Here is a 15889-nt window from a genome sequence, read left to right as displayed (position 1 = left end):
TACTAGGACTCTGCTTCCTGTCCATGTCACAGTTGTCTGGGTATGCCTTTCCTGGCCTGCTGTGTTCACTTGTGCAAAACTATTGAAAACCTGAACCTCATAAAGATAACTCTTCTGTGATCTCTTTGGGTATGTCTTTCAATCTGCTCACTAACACTGGGCCAATGCCCAGTGAGAACCAATTCATCAGGCTGTCCCTGGGAAAGTAACAAGAATGAACTATGACCACGCTGCCAGATGACTCTCCTATATATCTCGAATCAGAAGAGAGGTTGATGGCTTCATGTCACTTTAGTCCCTCTTGTTTGTACTGAATAGCACCAAGGACTTGGTGGCCTCACCTGCCATCTCAACTGCTGCTACAGGAGCTAAGATGTCTCCTTCTGCCCACCAACTGCACACTGACGAACCATAGTGTCCAAAGAGCGAGTTAAGACACATGTTGCTTTGAGAGGTTGTTCTCCTAGACCAATGGCAGTCGTGGCACCTGGGATCTTCTTAGACAGGATTCCACCAGCCTCCATCGGTTCACCGTTGAACTGATGCCATCCTTATTGATCCTCATATCTTGAGTAATTTTAAAATATTTACATGAACACAGTCTTGTCTTAAAATTCCCTTCCTTCAACTTTCATTGAAAACGTCCATATTTTGAAATGTGTATATTTAAATTGAAAAGGTATGCCACTCCCAGATAAACCTAATTTATCTTTAGGGAATATTTCTCTGGGTGTCTTTAGGATTAATAATGTCCATTTCTCCAGATGGTGGGTTCAAACGTTTCATGGGACTATATGGAGTAGGGGAGAGAGAAGTCATCCTGTGTCATCATAACTCAAGAAAAATATTTGGATTCACCTTCTTATTTAGCTTCTCTAGGAACATGAATTATAAGCTCAATGTCCTTTATTTATGGCTAGAAACCAAATATGAGTGAGTACATCCCATGTTCCTCTTTTTGGGTCTGGCTTACCTCACTCAGGATAGTGTTTTCTATTTCCATCCATTTGTATGCAAAATTCAGGAAGTCCTTGTTTTTTCTTCGAGCAGATGAGGGAGGGGGAATTGATCGGGGGAGGGGGAGGGAAATGGGAAGCGGTTGTGGGGACGAGGCAGAAATCCTTAATAAATAAATAAATTTAAAAAAAAAAATAAAGAAATAGTAGAGAATAAACTGGATTGCTTGTTGTCTCTATGGTAGTAAAGAAGACAAATTATGGCAGTGTTCTTTTAAAAGACAAAAACCAATGAATCTGATACAAGGAAATAAAACCTACAGTTGATTACAAAAAAAAAAAAAAAAAAAAAAAAAAAAAAAGAAAAATATTTGGTCATTATCATCAGCCATAGGGGAGAGAAGACTTGGAGCATGTGAGAATCTACGACCACACAGTACTTGTCCTCATCTGCCCTCAGAAGGCCAGGAGCGTCCTGTTCCTTCTGAGCACCGAAACTCTACACATGGATTACTTACTACTGAGGGTTGCTTGCTGATAAATCACTCTTCATCAGTGGTTACAGTGCTCTCTAAATTTTGGTTGATAGTACTACAATGTCTGATGGAACAGTTTCTTCCTACAGCACGAAGTCTATGAACAAAGCATACTGGGAAGTAATTTCCAAGTCAAAAATTCATACTTCAAAATCTTTTTCTTCTTTCCACCCTTAAACTCCTTGTGGTACATGGAGAATAGTGAGGAATTAGAGAGTCCATGGGATTCACTTGTGATTCATTTTTCAATACGTCCCTACTTACTCACAGTCTGTTCCTCTGGGGGAACAGCATCCTGTGCTTAACCAGTTTCTCCTTTTCTCCCACAAAATTTTTCTAACAGTGGTATTGTGAACTAAATCCCTAGTTCTTTACAAGTCATGTAATTTAATGTGGGGTTGCACAAAAAAGAGAATGAGAGAGAGAGAGAGATCAACTCTAAATGGTAAGTGTTATGCAACAACCAACCAAAACTTAGCTCAAAATCTAACATGTAATAGAATGCGTCCATGTGTGTCTGGCAGCTTTCACCTGTATTGCATCAGGTAACTTCACTGAAGCCTTGGTTATGAACATACAAAATGTGCTCATCTCACTGTCCATACTGTTACATTACCTAACACCAATCCTGCCCAACATACCTTGGCTCCGATTCAAGACTCTTGTATGCTATGAACTTCAGTGTTTTATTGTATGTACAGTGATTCTCTCACAGAAATGGTTTAATCACAGAAAGCAAAGGCTTTTTAAAGTATTTTGAATATACTACCTCATCATTTAAAGTTCATTTAAGTTCAGATTAGTATGTCTTGAACTTGTGTTAAAATATTTAAATTTAGAATTTTCTGTTTGCAACACTGAATTAATTAACTTCATGAAAATGTGTTAAATCTATTTTGGCTTGGGATTAGGACAGAATTCCCAACAATTTCTGAAATGTCCATTAACATCTTATTTTATATATTTATTCAATATACTACTGACAGTTATAAAATCAAAATATCATTCTATTCTGAAAAATGTTGAAAAGGTTATTCATCCTACAGTATTACATATTCAATAAAGACTTAATTTTTCCTTTTTATTTTTTTGCAGAGTTTCTCTGTGTTGCTTTGGAGCCTGTAATGGAACTAGCTCTTGTAGACCAGGTTGGCCTTGAACTCAGAGAGATATGCCAGGCTCTGCCTCCTGAGTGCTGGGATTGAAGGCATGCACCACCACTACCTGTCTTAAGACATAATTTTTCAAGCAAATTAAGCAAGCATATATGTTAGTATATAAATTTGCTTTCAATTTTACTATCTGGTAAAATTGTGTGCATACAAAAGAAATGTATTAATATAAAATATTTTATGATTTTATTATCAGTAAATACTAGATTTTTTTTGCACATAATACATATCCAGGGTTAGGTGAGCAAAAAAAAAAGCCCTGAGATAAACAAGATATGATCAAAACACGAAGAGAAGGAATCCATAGTATTTTAAGTGCATATATATTTCACAAGTGACAGGTTTATATTCCTAGGCACTTCTAACAGCAGCATGCTAGGGTGTGGAGGACATTCTGTGAGGGAATGGAGAGAGAGAGAGAGTGGGGGGGGGCAGACACATAGATACAGTTGGATTTGGTTTATACAGGCTAAGTGGACAGCTTCTGGTGGTCTGTAATAGTTGTTTGTTTATTCATATTTTAGTTGGTGCATTACACTTGCACATATTTATGAAGTACAATGCTATTTTGGTTCATATATACATTGGGTAATGAGAGTGTAACATTACCCCCAAATTTTATCATTTCTTTTTAGATGGTGCAAAAGGTGACTACTCTCTACCCCTAACAATTCACTCCAAACACTTTGGGAACTAAGGAAAAGCTCTGCAATGGCATGCATTGTATTCTGGTCAAGCCCAAAGAAAACATGCCCAGAACAGATTTTATTTTTTAACCACATAGTACAGGCAGGCCTTGGACTTTAAATGTGACACATCATCTTTAAATTTCCTTTAGGCCCTAGTCCCCAAGACACACTTGGGACAGTTTAAACAGTGACAGGAGCCTGCATACTTGGCTGTTTTGGTCGAGTGGGAGGTTTACACAGCCAAGATAATGTCAAAGTTATGTTTGAAGTGGGAGAGCTTTGCTCTTTTCCAGTAGTTGTTACCCAGGGTCATGCTGCCGGACAGAATTACGATTTTCTTTAATAAGAACTAGGACTTAATGGTGGACCAGGACTTAATGTGCTAAGACCCTGTTACCCAGTGCTATCACTTTGATATGGGAATAAGGCCTAATTGGCAGTAATCTTAGCAGAAAAATAAATAAAATATCACGACAGAAATATTCTCAATATGCCAAGAGTTTATTTTTTTTAGGGAAACAAAAATTTTTCTACCCATTCTAACAAGCCTGTTTGCACGCTATATTTTGATCCAAATAAAAATCTCAAATACCCCAAAGGGAAGGCCGACTGACTATGTCCAAAATGACAGTCTGGCCTCATCTCCAGCTAGACATCGATGGGAAAGGATCACCCAGAGGTATTGCGGACAGAGAGGTCAAAGCTTGCTCTCAGAGACCGCTGAAACTGGTTTCTGCCTGCCAGAAAGGCCACTTCCCTAGGTGTGTACCTGTGGTTACGCATCAAAACCCATGCCAACCTCCAGACTCCTGGGGTCCCTATTCACATGTGCCTATATGCCTTTTAAAGTCTCCTAAGCTCTTGTCCCTTCTCACCTCTGCCTCTACTCTAAACTTTCAGACTGTTCCAGTTCACAAGCTCCTGCCCCTCAGCTTCTTGCCCTTATAACCTGCAATATGTTTCCATACCCCAAGATTTTTCCACATCCTGCTTCCTAGCCCTGATGATAATGGCCAGACTGCTTCATTTTCTCTGTGCTCCTCCATAGGCCTCTGGCAACTATTATCAGAGAAAGCACCTAATTGGAAACTTGCTTACAGTTTCATAGGCTTGGTCCATTAATATCATGATAAGGAGCCTGGCAGTTTGCAGCCAAGCAGTGAAACAGTAGCTGATAGCTACATCTTTATTCATTGGCAGAGAGAGAGAGAGAGAGAGAGAGAGAGACAGACAGACAGACAGACAGACAGACAGAGACTGGACTTGACATAGGCTTTCAAAACTCAAAGCCTATTACTCCCAGTGACATACTTCCTCCAACAATGTCAACCTCCTAATCCTTCTAATCCTCTCAAATAGTGCTATTCTCTAGAAGCTAATCATCCAAATATATGAACCTATTGGGACCATTCCTTCTCCTTAAAACCCTCATTCCTTTAGAACATCAATTCACTCCTTCAGTTTCTTCTGTATTGCACAAGTACATTGAAATCAATTGATCCTATTTGTGAATTATTATTGTTAATCATATTCATGTCATAGCACCACAGAACTGCAGAACATACTATGCCTACTATATAGGGGTAAGGCTCTTCTTCCTGCAGTACACTCTGCCTTCTACATAGTGGTAAGGCTCTTCTTCCTGTTGACTGACATTTTTCCCTTGTCCCTCTACTCTCCCCACTTTGTGATCATCATATTGCACTTTAAATGTCTCTCCCCACTTTGTGAGTGCTAGTTTCTACCAGGGTGTAAGATCATGCTATTTCTCTTCCATCTCTGACTTAATTCATTTAATGTCCTCCAGGTCCATCCAGTGGCAGGATTTATGCTTTTTTATGACTGAATAAAATATACAAGCCGGGTGGTGGTGGCGCACGCCTTTAATCCCAGCACTCGGGATGCAGAGATAGATGAATATCTGTGAGTTCGAGGCCAGCCTGGTCTACAAGAGATAGTTCCAGGACAACCTCTAAAACTACAGAGAAACTCTGTCTCAAAAAACCAAAAAAAAAAAAAAAACAAAAACCAAAAAACAACAACAACAACAACAAAAAAAACAATGTTTCTTGTATACATATGCCAGACATTTTTATCCATTTCTTCATTGATGGAAATTGAGTTTGATTTCATATCCTGTTGAGATTAGTGGTACTGTACCACAATGCCATAATAAATAGGAGTTCATATTTTTTCTCTTTTTGATATATACCAAGTAGTGACCTTGCTACATCATATAGCTGATCTATCTGCAGGTTTTTTTTTTTTTGAGGAAACTTCATAATACCTTCTGATTACTAATTTATATTGCTATCTACAATACATGAGTTCCTCTTTCTTTAAATCCTTTCCAGCTTTGTTTAGTTTTTGTCATTTGCTAATACTCATAGTTATAACCTGAGTTTGCCTGAGGTAGCTCTCTATAAATGTCCCAGGCCTACGACCTGCTTAGGATTCCCCCTCTCTTACCCTTTTGCACTCAGACAGCAAAAGTTGTTTAAATGCAAATTGTTTTCCTTCAGGAACAGCTATTGCTAGTCACTGCTATCTGGGCTTCAATGCTTTTATCAGCATCAAAGTGAATGTTCCAGGTCTTTGATTAATCAAAGCCAGGTTGCTATGTTTTAACAATGACAGAGGGGGAAGAGAGGTGTGGGTTCTGAAAGGCTACAGAAACTGTAGCCAAGGCATGGCAGGAGACCCTGGTTAAAGGGTAAAAATTGTGGTGAAGGAAGAAAGTCTGAAGGCAGACACTAAAATACCTTTTCCAGCTGCAGTTTGCCAATGCCTGGAGTTCCTAGGCAAATACTACACTGCCTCAGCTCTCCCCCCTCACCCTGAAGCCATCACTCTTAAATAAGGTGGCAGAGAAGGCTCCCTAGAAGATAATAGACCGGTGAACAGAGGCAATAGTAGTGTGTCGTGGCTTTGAGGCTGTTTCTCACAAAGATAATGCAGGGTCTTGATTGTACCTGCCAACCCCATGCAATTCTAGGCAAATATTTCATTGTTTATAACCTGAGTATAGTTATTTCTAAAGATTAACAGACATAAATATATAGTTTATTTTATATTATTTGCTTTTTTATATAAAGTGTAAGGATTAAAACAAAACCTTATGATTATAAATAGAGTATGCTGTCCAATTTTATTTCATGATAGTAAATGGAAGAAGGTTGCTTTCAAGTGTTTATGCTTCTGTGACTGGATTTCTGGGAAGCCTAGACTGGCCTTGAACCCATGGTCTTCCTGTGTCAGCTTCCAGTGTGAATTGCTCCAAATGCTGGTGATAAGAGTTTATATTTAAGCTATTTTTGGATCCAATGTTTCACAAATACCTGTTAAGTTTATTTGATCTCTAGCATAGTTTAACCTCATTATTCCTTTCTTGCTTTTTGTTTGAATGATCTGTCTAGATGAAAGTAAGATATTGAAGTACCAAACTATTACTGCATTAGAGTTTATCTTTTTCAATCTAATAATGCTTGCTTTGTATAACTTTAAGTGAACATATACTGACAGTCATTTTCTCCCGTTTAATTGACACCTTTGTCTAGGTCTTTACTTAAAGTCTGCTTTATCTGATATCATCATAGTCACTCCTGCTGTTGTACAGATCTCCGGAAGCAATGTAAGAGGAGCATCTACCTTTGAAGTGAGGTAGCACAGACAATCCAAAGAATGATGGGCACGCGTTCATCTTAATGAGTAAAAAGGTTTGTTTGATGCTAATTTGAAGTGGTGAATGACTTTTCCTGCATTCCCCCAAATCACCAAGTTCTGGCTAACAAACTCCTGCTTTATATGTATTTGAGTCAAAAGAAAAATTGATGAAACCTGGGCTCAGAGTGCTATCTAGTGTTAAAGCAAAAGAGGCGAGAGGAGGCTCAGTCAGCATAAAGTGCTGACAAACTCAAATGTTGGGAAAGTTGCATATTAATCGTGTTCCATACTAATGTTTATTGGGACATTTCTGATCTCAGCAAACACTGTCTGACCTTAGAAAGAGCAGCCTGTTTTGCTGCAGTCTGGCTCATAGAACCATTCAATGAACGTTCTCTGCTAGCTGGGGATGCCAGTAAGTATGCAGGGGAATAGTCTCTAACACCTGCTATTGTACTTTCCATTTCCATGGTACATCTTTCTCCATCCTTTCACTAAAAGTCTGTTTATGTCTTTACTAGTGAGATTAGTAGCCCATGGGAATTATACCTTTCAGTCCACTTTAAAAAAAAAATTTCGCTGGGATGACCAACTCCACAGGAACAGGACTGAGCCAGCAACCGAGGTTAGAGCAGGCCTGAGACAGAGAATAACACAGAAACAGAATTGAGCCAGTGACCTGGGCTGGAGTGGTCCTGGGATGGTGAACTTCATGGGAACAGGAACAGCATCCAGACCAGGGACATTTGTGGAAGTAGGACTGGGCCAGCCACCTAGGTCAGAGCAGGCCTGTGACAGTAAACTAAATAAATAGGAGCAGAGCAAATCCTGGGAGTACTGAGTGACCTCCATGAACAGAGTGACTAATGGGGTAACTCGAACTGTGACACTGATTGTTGCAACAGTCAGAGCCTTGGATCCACTGGCACCTGGAAGATCGATCACCAGAGTAAAAAACAGCTTCATCTATACCAATTAGAGGAAAATATGGGTAGAAAGGTAAGAACACATGCAACTCCACAAAGAGCAACACAACAACAATAAAATCTAGAGACCCTACAACAGCAAGACTTGGACAAACAAATATAGATGCAGCAGAAGAAAATTAACTAAAAATAACTTTAGGAGAATGTTTGAGGCCCTTAAAGAGGAAATGAGAAATTATCTCAAAGAAATGGAGGAAAAGACAAACTAAAAATTGGAAAATATCACCAAATTCTTAAAGGAATTAAAAAAAAGAAATCAAACATGTGAAAGAAACTATTCAAGACTTGAAAACTGAAATAGATACAATAAAGAAAATGCAAGCCTAGGGAATTATAGAAAAAAATCATGAGAAAGCTCTCAAGAACCACAAATGAAAGCATAAATTGCAGAATACAAGAGATGGAAGAGAGAATCAATAGCGCTGAAGACACAATAGGGGAAATAGACTCATCAGTCAAAGAGAACATTAAATATAACAAAAGCTTAACACAAAATATCCAGAAAATATGAAATACCATGAAAATATCAAACTAATGAATAATAGGTATGGAAGGAGAAGAAGTTCAACTCAGAAAATATATTTAACAAAATCATAGAAAAAAATCTTTCCCAACCTACAGAAAGATATGCATACAAGAAGCTTATAGAACACCAAATAGACTGGATAAAAAAAATACCCTTGAAACACAATAATCAAAACACTAAACATACAGAATAAGGAAATAATATTAAGAGCTGCAAAGGAAAAAAGTCAAGTAACATAAAAAGGCAGACCTATCAGAATTATACCTGACTTCTCAATGGAGGCAATGAAAGTCAGAAGGTTCTGGTCAAGCATTATGCAGACATTAAGAGACCATGGAAGCCAGTCCAAACTACTATACCCAGCAAAACATTCAGTCACCATTGAAGGACAAAACAAGACACTCCATGACAAAACCAGATTTAACCAATACCTAACCACAAACCCAGCCTTACACAAAGTACTAGACGGAAAACTCCAACCCAAGAAAGTTGGCTACAATAACAAAAACACGGACAATTGATGGTCTCATAGCAGAGAATCCCAAAGAAGGGAAAAACACATAAATTAATATCTCCAACAACAAAAACTAAATTAACAGGAAATGGCAGTCACAGGTCATTAATATCTCTTAATAGAAACAGAATTAACTCACTCATAAAATGACACAGGCTAACAGATTGTGTACTAAAACAGAATACATTCTTCTGCTGCATACAAGAAACACACCTCAACCCCCAAACAGAAAATGCCTCAGAGTAAAGGGTTGAGAAAAAAAGCTTCCAAGCAAATGGACCTAAGAAACAAGCTGGAGTAGCTGTCCTAATATCTAAGAAAATAGACTTCAAACTAAAATCATTCAATAGTAACAAAGTAGGACATTTCATGTTAGTCACAGGAAAAATCCATCAAGAGGAAATCTCAATACTGAACATCTATGCCCCAAATACAAGGGTACCCTCATATGTACAAGAACATTTCTAAAGCTTAAATCATACATTAAACCACACAAACTAATAATAGGAGACTTCAACACTCCCCTCTCACCACTATAGCATATTCCATCCAAACATAATAGAATATAGCTTCTTCTTAGCACCTCATGGAACCTTCTCAAAAATTGACCACATGCTCAGTAACAAAACAAACCTCAATAGGAACAAAAAGATGGGAATAACTCCATGTATCTTATTGGACCACCATGGCTTAAAACTAGAATTCAACAACAGTACTAATTCCAGAAAGCCCACAAACACATGAAAATTAAACAATGCTCACCCGAATCATCAATAGGTAAAGGAAGAAATAAAGGGAGAAATTAAAGACATCCTAAAATTCAGTGAAAATGACTGCCCAACATATTAATGGGGAAGAATGATAACAGTGTTAAGAGGAAAGTTCATAGCACTAAATGTCTACATAAAGAAGCTGGAAAAATCCCATACTGACAGAATCCCACATTAACAGAACATTTGAAAACTTTGGAACAAAAAGAAGCAAACTCACCTAAGAGAACTAGATGGCAGGAAATAATCAAATTGAAAACTGAAATCAACAAAATAGATACAAAGAAAATAAAACAAAGAATCAATGAGAAAAAGAGTTGGTTCTTCAAGAAAATTAACAAAATAGACAAACCTTTATTCAGCCTAACCAAAAGGCAGAGAGAGAATATTCAAATTTACAAAATCAGAAATGAAAAAGGGAACATAACAGCTATGGTGGAAATCCAGAGAATCATCAGGTCATATTTCAAAAACCTGTACTGCACAAAATTGGAAAACTTAAAGGAAATGGACAACATTCAGGATAAATATCACTTACCAAAATCTAATCAAGACCAGATAAGCAATTTACGTATAGACCTATAACTTCTAGAGAAATAGGAACAGTCACCAAAAGTTTCCCAATGGAAAAAATAAAAGCCCTTGGAAAGTTGGATTCAGCTCAGAATTCTACAGGATTTTCATAGAAGAAGTAATACCAATACTCCTCAAATTGTTCCACACAATAGAAACAGAAGGAACATTGCCAAACTCTTTTTTTTAGGATACAATTACCCTGATAGTCAAACAATATAAAGAAATTACTAAGAAAGAGAATTACAGACCAATATCACTCATAAACATTGATGAAAAAATAATAAATAAAATACTGGAACATCAGAACCATTATTTGTATGACCAAGTCATCTTCGTCCCAGGGATGCAGGGATGGTTTAAAATATTAAAATCTATCAACATAATACACCATATAAACAAACTGAAAAATAAAAACCACATAATCATCTTCATGATAAAAGTATTGGAGAGAAGAGGGATACAAGGAACATACCTAAACATAATAACAGCAATATATAGCAAGCCAACAGCCAACAACCAACATCAAACTAGAGAGAAAATCCCAGAAATCCCACAGAAACCAGGAACAAAACAAGGCTGTCTACTTTCTCCATATCTACTCAATATAGTTCTTGAGGTCCTAGCTAGACCAATAAGACAGCAAAACAAGATCAAGAGAATACAAATCAAAAAAGAAAAGTCAAACTCTCACTATTTGCTGATGATATGATGGTCTATATAAACGACCCCAAAAATTCTACCAAAGAGTTTCTACAACTTATAAAACTTATAGTAATGTAGCAGGATACAAGATTAACTCAAAAAAAATTAGTAGCCCTTCTTTACACAGATAATAAATAGGCTGAGAAAAAAAAATCAGAGAAATATCACCCTCCACAATAGCCACAAATAGCGTAAAATGTCTCACAGTAACTCTAACCAAACAAGTTGAAGACTTGTATGACAAGAACTTTAAATCTTTGAAGAAAGAAATTGAAGAAGACACCCAAAAGTGGAAGGATCTCCCATGCTCTTGGGGTGGTAGAATTAACATAGTAAAAATGGCAATATTTCCAAAAACAATCGAGAGACTCAATGCAATGCCTGTCAAAATCCCAGCAAAATTCTTCATAGACCTCGAAAGAATGGTACTCAATTTCATATGAAAAGCAAAAAGCTCAGGATAGCCAAAACAATCCTGTACAATAAAAGAACTTCTGGAGGCATCACAATCCCTGACTTCAAACTCTCCTACAGAGCTACAGTACTGAAAAAAGCCTGGTACTGGCATAAAAACAGACAGGAGGACCAATGGAACTGAATCGAAGACTCAAATATTAATCCACACACCTCCAAAGCCTGATTTTTGACAAAGAAGCCAAAAATATAAAATGGAATGAAAGCAAAGCATGTTTTTTACAATGGTACTGGCAAAACTGGATATCAACATGTAGAAGAATGAAAATAGATACATACATTTCACAATGCATAAAACTCAAGTCCAAGTAGATCAAAGACCTCAACATAAAGCCAGCTACACTGAACCTCATAGAAGAGAAAGTAGGAAGTATGAAGTATACTTGAACACATTGGCACATAAGATCACTTCTTAAATATAACCCCAGTAGCACAGACCCTGAGAGAAACAATTAATAAATGGTACCTCCTGAATCTGAAAAGCTTCTGTAAAGCAAAGGACATGGTCAACAAGACAAAATGGCAGCCTACTGAATGGGAAAATATCTTCACCAACCCCACATCAGACAGAGGTCTGATCTCCAAAATATACAAAGAACTCAAGAAATTAGTCATCAAAAAACCAAATAACCCAATATAAAAATGGAGTACAGACCTAAACAGAGAACTGTCAACAAAGACACTTAAGGAAATGGTCAACATTCTTAGTCTTCAGAGACATGCAAATCAAAACTCCGAGATTCAATCTCACACCTCTAAAATGGCCAAGATCAAAAACACTGATGACAACTTATGCTGGAGAGGTTGTGGGGCAGCTGGTGGGAGTGCAAGTTGGTGGATGGACCAAGAAAACACCATTTGAGTGAGGTAACCCAGACCCGGAAAGACAATTATCATATGTACTCATTTATAAGTGGTTTTTAAACATAAAGAAAGCAAAGAAAACCAGCCTACAAATCACGATTCCAGAGAACCTAGAAAACAATCAGGACTCTAAGAGAGAGACATACATGAATCGAGTCTACATGGAAAGTAGTAAAAGACAAGATCTCCTGAATAGATTGGGAGCCATTAAACCATAGGAAAGGGTTGAAGGGGAGGGGAGAGGTAAAGAAGAGATCAAGGAGAATCTACCCAGAAGCTTGGCAATGGAAATTGAGCACTGTGGAAGAAAGTGAAAGTTCCCAGATGGTCGAGATGATTGTGTGTGGGTGGACATTTGGGTGATTGGGGAACTGCCAAAGAGTGATTGGAATGTACTGTATAAAAGAAAATTAAATAATATAACTTTCTTTTGGAAAAAAATCAATCAATATTTCATTCAGCACTTAGGTAATAAGTCAGGCAGGGTCTTATGTAAGCGTTTAACCCAGTGCTGTTAGGGGCAGAATTAAAAGGATTACTGAGTTGTTGGCTGCTACCAATCCTAGGCTTAGGGTAAGACCCTGCCTCAATGAGTAATGTGGAGACTGTACTCACCCAATATAAAAATGGAGTACAGACCTAAACAGAAAAATGTATACACACACGCCCACACACACACATACACACACACCATCACTCACTCACTTCTATTATGCATAGAGACAAAGACAAAAATCTAACTAGATTACTTCAAAGGCCTATGTCAAATCTCAAGCCCAGAAAGTTACTCTTCTGACCTGGAGTTTAGTTCAATAATAAAGTGCTTTGTTCACCTGCATAAAGTTCTGAATTCATCTTTAGCACCATACATATGCCAAAACTCATCTGATCAAATTTACTGTAGAAGCCCTCATTTCTACTTTAAATTACAAACATGTATTAACGTCTTTGTCTTACAACGTTTTTCTTGGCTTGATATCATCATCTCTTTTTTGTTATTATATTTCATTAGGTTTCCTTAAAATCATTCTTTGGAATTCTTCATTAGGACATTTGTCAACTTCTTTTGTCTTTTGGTGTCAGTTAATAGAATATGTCCTACTTCAGAGGCCTCGTGTTCTTATTTAAGCTTCTTGTGTTGCCCTGTTGCTATCTGTGCATTTGGTGAGTGAGTTGTCTTGCCTAATTTTCAAGGTGGCTTTCTTAGTGAGACTTTCTGCAGCTTATGTGACTAGGCATTTGTTTATATATGCTGTGTTGACCTTGAGTTCAGATAAGAGATTTAGTGGGATATCCCTAGAAAGTATTAAGCTCATTGGCAATGTCTGCCAGTGACTTATGGACCACAAAGACAGATAATATTGTATTACACCAACAACTGAAATACAACTTCTTTAGGCAGAGTGAGATCCCTGGATTCTGTGTGGTGCATCCACCTGTTTCTGTGGGCTCAGGTCAGTTTCTGTGACTCATTGGAGTTGAAACCATCTTGGTTGGCTAAGCTGGGTATAGTACCGCATGTCAACTGCTTCTGTAGGGGAGGGTTGTATGGAAGGTAGGTATGCCAAGAGATCAACATTTGTCATCTGTCAGGTCAGTGTTTAAGGGTTTAACTGACGGATGCATGGTTTTTCAGCTCTTTCCCCCTGCTTCTCAGGACATCAGGAACCTGAGCTATTGAGAGTAGGTTGCCTAATCACTTCTAGGAATTCCAAAAAGATCAGCAGGGATACCTGGTTACTTTTTGTAGAGGGCTAAACCACTTAGGACTGGTTACTCAGCTACTTCCCAGGCTGCAGGTATGGAGGTAAGCCCAATACTGTGCTTTCCTGGGTCTTTACCAGTTGAACTGCTAATGTGGGCAACTGAATTATATCTTGGTGTTGAAGGAGATTGACAAGAACCATGCATCTCCTTCCTTGTACAATCTGTTTATGACTGGTCTTTTTCTTGGAATGAGGGTCGCACAACAGGGAGTGAGGTGTGAGCTCTTTTGAGTTAAGGAACAACAAGAGGCGTGCAGGGCCACCATCATACTTTCTGGGGGTCTAGCAGCCTGAATCTCTCAAGGTAGGCTTCCAAGATGCTTATTTAATAAGTAAAGAGATGGTGGGTTATTCAAAAAAACTGGGTATCTGGTATGGTTTGGGATAGTTCACTAGATACTTTGCAGAAATTACATAGGTACCTTGTTAAGCTGTCTCTGTGCACCAGGCGTCCTTTTCCCACCAACAGCCAAGATAGGGCATCTGTCAGTACCCAAAGGATGCACCAAATATAGTTGAACAATACAGTACAGTAGATAAGCCTCCTGTGATCCTTATAAGCAGATAAGAAGCCCACCCAACCAGTTCAATAAAACATCTTTTCAAGATTGATACTGCAAAGTCAAAAGTAAACATTATGATCTCAGTTCCTATACAAGGCTCCCATGTATCTTTGTGTTCTGCTGTATATTTATACATTCCCATTGCTCCAATACTTTCCAACTGTGATCCTGTGAGATGGTTGTTTCTCCCTGTGCTTTGATACTATGTGGATTAAAGTATGCCGAGAACCTTTAGTCAACCATCTTTCTCCTGACCACCCACTTTTACCCTACTTAGACTACTATAACGTAGTAGGGTTTCTGCAATTTAGAGAGTCCTGTAACTTAGGGTCTTTCTTTCCCAGTTCATCAAGTTGGAAAGACATTCTATTTATTTTAAAAATATTTCATCCAAGGTTAACTAGTAAGCTCTAAGTCTTCAACCTTTAATTCATTCATGCAGAATACTCAGGAATTCAACGAAGGTGATTTTAAAAGCACAAAAGGGCCTTGAAATTCTGAGTGAGTTCTTTTCACAGTAGACAAGTTTATGACTCTGTATCAGGTCAAAACTGAGACCTAGGGGTAAGGTAGTCAGGAGTGAGTCAGGGAATGACAATAAATTATGGATCTTGCTTTCCAGGGCTCAGTCATTCAACTTCTGGTTCTTTCCCAAAGCAAAGAAATATCTTCCCATGTCCCTGTTGTTAGTTGAATAGCCACTGAAATACAGAAGTGGTGGCCAGTGCTTCACTGTAATGAGAAACTGGAAGAATGAGTGATAGTGAACTCAGAAATAGATGCTGGGCAGGGCCAAGGAGTCTCTGCTTCCTTGCTGTGGTTTTCCGTGAAACACAACTTTTATATTACATCTGGCTTTAGGAGAAGGGAATTAAAAGAAATTGGATAATATAGTAGCTACCTTTTCTAGAATGTCTGAAAAGCAGTTAGCACAGATGGCACCCTCCATTCATTTCTAACAATTGGTGCATGCCTAGCCTTCTCAATCCTGGTAAGTAAATTACTAGTAGTCCCTTGAGGTAAGCAGATAGGATTGCCAATAATATATATCGACCTTGTTGAAAAATGGTAAAAGTTGGCTACACGGAAGATGCTCAAATGTAAGTATGGGAAACTTGAGTCATTGACAGCA

Source organism: Microtus oregoni, unplaced genomic scaffold (genome assembly GCF_018167655.1).
Source record: "Microtus oregoni isolate MIOR12 unplaced genomic scaffold, Mior012 000023F_ref0000262, whole genome shotgun sequence".
NCBI classification, from domain to species: Eukaryota; Metazoa; Chordata; class Mammalia; order Rodentia; family Cricetidae; genus Microtus; species Microtus oregoni.
This window is presented reverse-complemented; position numbering follows the sequence as displayed.